We start from the raw sequence: 7,327 nt of genomic DNA on the forward strand, positions 1-7,327 counted from the left end.
TGTACTGAATTGTTGAGATTATTTGAGTTTCCTTTCTTGTATTCTTTTTGCAATTAATAATATAAATCTAGTTTTTGTAACATTGATTGTATTGATTACTATTCATAGAATTCTTTTAGCAATTGAGAAATTGCAATCGAGTTCAGAAATTTAATTGCAAGAATAGGTTAATTTTCACTTAGAGGTAAGGTTAATTAATTTGCTGGATTAAGAATTAACAAAGCTTAATAGAGGTGGATTAATACTTAGGGATTACTTAATAATCAATCGTTAGGAAGAGATTCTAACTTTAGGTTCTTAGGTTTAGGTATTTGGTTGTCTCGAGAGGGAAATGAATTTAGTTTAGAATCCATCCACGGGTAGCATAATCGGACTCAATAATCTATTAACTTTTGTTTGATAGCCAGCTAGTCTAGGTCCTTTTTGGGTTTGCTTTCTTGTATTGATTATTCTCTTTACTCATTCATTCTCGCATTACACTTAGAATTTAGCTTTTAGTAAATCTAGAAACCTTTGTTATTAATTTTAGACTAGATAACAAGAAATGAAGTAGTAACTCTAGCATTTCACTTTTTCAAGGGATACGATATTTTTAATACTTGTCGTTGTGCTAGGCTGCATCGATAGGTTCACTCCGTTAGTTGTAATTGCATAAGCATATGCGCATTAAGTTTTTGGCGCCATTACTGGGGAATCTTTATTTGAAAACTAGAGTGAAATTCTCTATTTATTACTTTATCCATATTTCTTTTCTATTTTTGTCATTTAATTTTTATTCATTTATTCATTCATTTATTTGTTTGGTTTGTTGCTGTCTTGTTCATTTCAGGTAGTTTATGACTAGGAGTTCTAATCCTGCACCAATAGACCCTCTGCCCGAACCAAAGCAATCCCTCAGGCAGCTGAGGAAGCGATTAGACATGGAGGAGGAGCAGATTAAGATTCCTGTCCATACACCAGTAGACATGGGAGACGGCAACGAAAACATCGATGAAGCAGACAGGACGATGTACGAGTTTGCTAGACCTTCCTTAGAGGGGACGTACACTAGTATATTAAGGCCACCTGTTGCAGTGAACAATTTCAAAATTAAGCCAAATGTCATTCAGATGGTGCAGGAGAGTGTACTATTTGGAGGCTTGCCTAGTGAAGATCTTAATGCCCACATCCCGAATTTCTTGGAGATTTGTGATACCTTCAAGATAAATGGGACTAGCGATGATGCCATTCAGCTTAGGCTGTTCCCATATTCCTTGAGGGATAGAGCAAAGAGATAGTTACAGTCCCTACCAGCTAATACTATCACCACCTAGAGTGCTTTGGCTGAGAAATTTCTTTATAAGTGCTTTCCTCCTACTAAGACTGCAAAGATGCATAATAATATTTCTTCTTTTGTGCAGTTTGATTATGAGAGCATGTATGATGCGTGGGACAGGTACAAGGACCTGCTGAGATGTTGCCCACACCACAGTTTGCCATTATGGATGCAGGTGCAGACTTTTTACAATGGCTTGAACTCAGCCACGAGGTAGATGGTAGATGCAGCTGCAGGTGGGGCCATTAATAGTAAGACGCCAGAGTAGGCTGAGAATTTAATTGAGGAGATGGCCATGAACACATATTAGTGGCAATCTTCTAGGACTAGGCCAGTGATAGGCTATTTCTATAGCTACAATCTAAGGCAGTGAACCTATCGATGCAGACTAGCACTAACGGCGAGTATCAAGGTCATATTCTCGGGAAAGGGTGATCCTAGAACTACTACAGCGTCTTATGATATCTAACCCTAACAAGATCGATGAAGTTACTATTCTATGATTAGATGCAAGCAAATGATTAACTAAGTATCAAATAATCTGAAACGATTTCGTGAAACAATCAAAGGAAAAAGCAAACCTAAGGGGACCTAAGCTAGTTGGATTTTAGTGAAGGTAGAGATTATATTGATTACCAATTGCAATTACCCGTGAGCGGATTCTAAATTGAATTTGATTTCCCTCTCGAGAATATCGAATCCTTAGACTTAAGAACCTAAACAATGGAATCTTTTCCTAACGATTGATTTTAGGTTAGCCTTAAGATTAAATCCACCACTATCAAGAGTTGTTAATTCTTAATCCGTCTAGTCAATTACCCTTATCTCTAAGTGATCATTAACCAATTCTTGCTATTCAAATTTCCAATTTCTAAATGAACTTCTCAATTACATAAAGCAATCTAAATACCACAACTCACAACATCTCATGAATAATGTGATTTCTCATTAATAGTGAAAGCAAGAAGAAACAAGCATTGATAATCAAAGTCTCATAAACACTAAAAGCAATCCGACAACATAGGAAGCCCAATGGGTTCAACAATTTTAGCTACTCATGCTAATAAGCAACATAAATTAAGGAACAAATACAGAAAAGCAATTTGAAAGCATGTACACTCCTCTTCTTCAAGTCGGATGAAAAGCCCTAAATTCTAAAATCTGAATGATGAACCCTAAATTGCCTCTTGAATGCCTCCACATCCACTCTTGATCTTCAATAATGTTTAAACCAATGTAATCCTTCCTTCAATAGGTGAAATAGTCTCCTAAAGTCGAATATTGAAGTTTGGAAAAGGATGGTTCATGCATGTATGTGTGAAATCAAGTCAGAAAATCAAACCCTAGCAAAATAATCCGCATTTGCCTATATAAATGTCTCAGCATAGCCATGGTCAAGCTCGTGTTGATCAGCATGGCCGTGGTCAAGCCCGTCCTAATCAGCACGGGTGGAGTCCAGGCCGTGCTAGACCTCTGAGTCCGCAAATTAGGGCTTCTTCTGGCCATTCCCTCACCGGTGCTAAGCCACCACGGGCCGTGATGGTGGCCGTGGTGGCCTCGGAAACTGTGAAAACTCTTAATAGTCAAGTGTTGATGGTTCAGCATGGCCAAAGTCCAGGCCGTGCTCAACCTTAAAATGGTAGCCGTTGCTCAATTTTGATGGATTCTGGTCCATATTTGCACGTATTTCCCTTAACTACTGATAATGTCCATCGATAATCACTTGAAACATGAAAGGAACCAAAACACATGTGATTATGGAGTAAAACAGATAACTATGCATAAAAATGGAAGCAATTGAGCATATAAACATGTATAAAATGATGCACATCAAATCACCTACACTTAAGCTTTTGCTTGTCCTCAAGCAATCAATCACTCAATACATATACAAGCAACAATCACCCCTCAAAATCCATGCTAAAGTTCACAACTTAACCTTATTCAATATATAGAGGATGAAACTCGAGTAGCTAAATAAATCATACACTTTCAAAGAAGAACTATAGTAATACCATCTCAAAATACAACTTTTATAACAACTCAGCATTAAAGGCCAAGAACCATTGCCTCACAGGAATCTCTCAAATCACTCATAGTGTTTACTGGTAAACAAGAAAATTCCCTTAATGCAGCTGCACAAAACCTGTTTACCAGAAGCTCGCTCATTAATCTTATCTTCGCTACTGCGAATAAACGAATACCAAAATCAAAGGGTCTTTACAAGGGTTGAAATGTGGCTAAGGTGAAGGTAAGAATATTTGGATAGAAGTATAAAGTATACTGAAAAGATCATGCAATTATTTAGAATGAATGGTTCAGGAGCTGAATGCCAAAACAACAAAAATACTCACCAAGCCTTATTTGAAGTAAAGGATGCTCACAAAAATTAAATCCAAAAGAACTAAGAGCTAAGAAATAAGTCAGAAAATTCTTTTATTTATATTTTTCTTCTTTATTTTTCTTTCTCTTTTTTTAGCATATATATATGTCACAACAACTTACACAGGGGTTGCATGATTAGTTATATAAACAACGAGAACAGTTATCTAATTTGGATTGAAGGGAGCATCAAAGAATGAGTAAAAAGATTAAGTGAATTTATAACAAAATTAGGCACTATGATTTCATAAAAGAAGAAGCATAACACATAATTATTCAGTATGTGGTGAAAGAAAGATAAATATATAGAATGGTGTATGTGTAGTGTATAGGTGCAAATCATAAAGAAAAGGTTAAGGCTCAAAACTGGTTGACTAATGGAAATAAATGGTAGGCTTTTGGCTAGATGTGGTGAATTCCTAAGTTGCCCAAATCATCTAATGGTATTCAAAAGTTCATGTAACCTCAACAAGTGTTAGAGAACAAGTTCTAGAAACAACATTAAGTACAATGGACACTCAAACAAGAAAAATCATGAGCACAATTTGCAATGGATGCTCAAATTTTGGTTCAAGAACTCATGTTTGCAATGGCTAAAATTTGCAATTGGTTCCCAGACTTATCAATTGAATCATCACATAAATTGTATAAGAGATTGACATAATCAAAGTTCAAAGATGAAGGTTGTAAATTTGCAAGGAACTCAAGCAACACCGGTTTAACCGGGCCAAATTGACATATAGAATATAGTAAAATTTCTTTCCAAGAATAAAAATCGAGAGGGACAATTAGTTACTATTGTGTGAATTAAGTCATTAATTACGAAAGAAAAAACTAAGCTTAAATTTCATGAAGAACCTAGGTTCTAACATCCTAAGAATAGTCCATTATCATTGCCTAAACAATTAAGGGATAATAAAACCATAGATACCCACCCTACACTTGAGTATAACACTGCCCTCTGTGTTAGAAAAATAATATCGGATATATAACATAGGTAGCACATTAGAAGGGTGAGGGTCATATTAAATGTACATAGCATAAAGGCAAAGCAAAGTGTTCCACTAAAATAACATAAGATGAAAGAAAAATGAAAATGCCAAAAGAAACAAAAATAAAATAAAAATAAAGAAAGACAGAAAATAAGGAAAAGGAAAAGAAATAGAGCAGAAATTTTCGTCACTGCTGGTAGTCTGCCGAAGGTGCATCCTCACTGGCTTGGATCGGTTGGAGGGTGAGGAGTAGGGGAAGGCATTAAACGAGGGGGCGGTGGTAGTGGCACAGGATCCGTGAAGGAACTTGCTAAATCAAACTCCATATTATCGATGAATCGCTGATTTTGTGCTCCAGACTCTGCCATCTTTTGTATTTGCTCCGCCATTACGTCCATCTGGGTGGCCTACCTATCCAGCCCATGCATAAGCTGTTGGAGCATATCATTGAACCCTTGAAACTGTGCCCTAGTCTCATCTTGAAACTGCCTAAACTCCTTCCTGTGCTGCACAAACTCAGTATAATGCTGCTGCTGTAAATTGATGTGTATAGTTTTACCCATATTTGCTTGCATATTATTGCGTATGTTCTTAGCAATTGTTGTGCTTTTACTCCCAGATCACCCGTGTTTTATGTTCTTTTGCATTTCAGGAGCATTTATAGGACCGTAATCGGTGTTTAAGCAATTATAGATCAATACGTGCGAAAACGGACGAGAATTCATCAAGATCGGACAAGAGCCCGCGTTGCACACATTGAGCATGACTTGAGTCAAGGCCGTGCTGACCATCACGGCCTGGACTCTGGCCATGACCAACCATCAAAACTTGGTCTTCAAAATAATGGTTTGGGCACGGTTTCTAAGGCCACCACGGGCCATGGTGGCCAGCACCGGCAGGGGCATGGCCATGGTGAAAACCTAATTGGTGAGATCCACAGTTTCAGCACCGCGTTAACTCGGCCGTGCTAACCAGCACGGCCTTGACCACGGCTGTGCTCAAACAAATAAATAGGAAAAATGAATTTTTTAGGATTAGCTAAGCAAGGAGTGAGAGAGAGACTTGATGGCTGGTTCGGTTTTTGCATAGTGCTGAGTTCGGGAGAGAGTTGCAGAGAGGAAGAACCCTAGAATCACAAGGTTCTGAGTGCAAATAGTAGTGGAGCAATTCAAGATTCATTTGGGGAGATTAATCATAGTGCAGATCCAGATTTGGAGTTGTTCATCCAATTCGAGAGAAAAGGGTGTACATGTTTCATTTTCATTATTCTTCCATTGTAATTGATTTCCTAGTTGTTTTAAACATGAACATGTTTAGCTAGTTTGATTAAATCCATTGGGATTTCTTTACTATATTGGCTTAATATTATATTATTGGATTGTTTGAGTTAGTTTTGTATTCTTCTTGCTTTCAGTGTTAATAAGATAATGCATTATTCATGAGACGTTATGAACTGTGGTGTTTAGATTGCTTTATGAGATTGATAAGTCCATTTGGCAATTGGAATTTTGAATAGCAAGAACTGTTAATAATCACTTAGAGATAAGGATAGTTAACTAGCCGGATTAAGAATTAATAAAGCTTAATATAGGCGGATTAAAGCTTAATACTAATTTAAGAATCAATCGTTAGGAAGAGATTCCAACTTTAGGTTTTTAGGTTTAGGAATTCGGTTATCTCGAGAGAGAAATTAAATTCGGTTAAGAATTCATCCATGGGTAGCATAACTGAACTCATCAATCCTTTATCTTTTGTTTGATTGCCAACTAGTTTAGGTTCCCTTTGGGTTTGCTTTCTTGTCTTGGTTATTTCATTTATCCATTTATTCATGCATCTCCCTTAGAACTTAGCTTGTAGCTATTAGTTAGTTTAGAAATTATTCATCATTCATTTTGGGTTAATATAATAAAGAACAAAGAAGTAACTCTATGCTTTCATTTTCTCGAGGAATACGACCTTGATACTCGCCATGAGTGCTAGACTGCATCGATAGGTTCACTGCCTTAGATTGTAGCTGTATAGATAGCGATCATCATAAATCACAAACTTGATCTAGTCGGTCAGCCAAAGCACTAATCTGAGCACCCGATGTCCCTGCAAAATAAGAAAAGGAAGCTCTAGATGTAGGCATAAATACTCTGGCTGTTTTAGGAATCCTAACATCTGGAATCTTAGCCATAATGTCTTGGGCTCCTCGAGGTGTTGCCTCTCTAGCCTCCCTAACTATAACATTGACGAGCTTGTACCCAATGCCATGTGAGTGATGAGTGGTCGTGATCATCTGCATGTTAATCATCTGTCTGATCTCTAATGTTGTCATGTCACCAATCTGAGAAAGCTCGGACAGACAGTCGTCCAGTACATCCAATCTCTTGGCCAACCTAGTCACATACGAGCCAAAACAACAATGCATCTTCTTCTGGGTGTCGACTATGAAGGAACATACTTGGCGAGCCAACAAATATCCCATGTCAAGCTTCTTACGATGTTGCATAGCCCAGAGAATGAATACATAAGTCTATGTGACCACTCTAAAACTATCTCCTCGGCCTGTAATCGTGTAAGCTAATAATGTATGGAGATAGCGGACATGATCCAGTGGCTAGACGCCTTAGACCGCTAGGTAGTATAATTCTAG

The 7,327-nt window shown here is 37.5% G+C and overlaps 1 non-coding gene across 1 annotated transcript; it reads right to left on the reverse strand.

Moving 5' to 3' along the window:
* Positions 1-1,370: 1,370 nt before the first annotated feature.
* On the reverse strand, positions 1,371-1,474 carry LOC112534535. Its single transcript, XR_003078830.2, has one exon. It is a non-coding gene; the product is annotated as a small nucleolar RNA R71 (small nucleolar RNA).
* Between the last annotated feature and the right edge of the window lie 5,853 nt (positions 1,475-7,327).

This window comes from Ricinus communis, chromosome 3, assembly GCF_019578655.1.
Source record: "Ricinus communis isolate WT05 ecotype wild-type chromosome 3, ASM1957865v1, whole genome shotgun sequence".
Classification (NCBI taxonomy): Eukaryota; Viridiplantae; Streptophyta; class Magnoliopsida; order Malpighiales; family Euphorbiaceae; genus Ricinus; species Ricinus communis.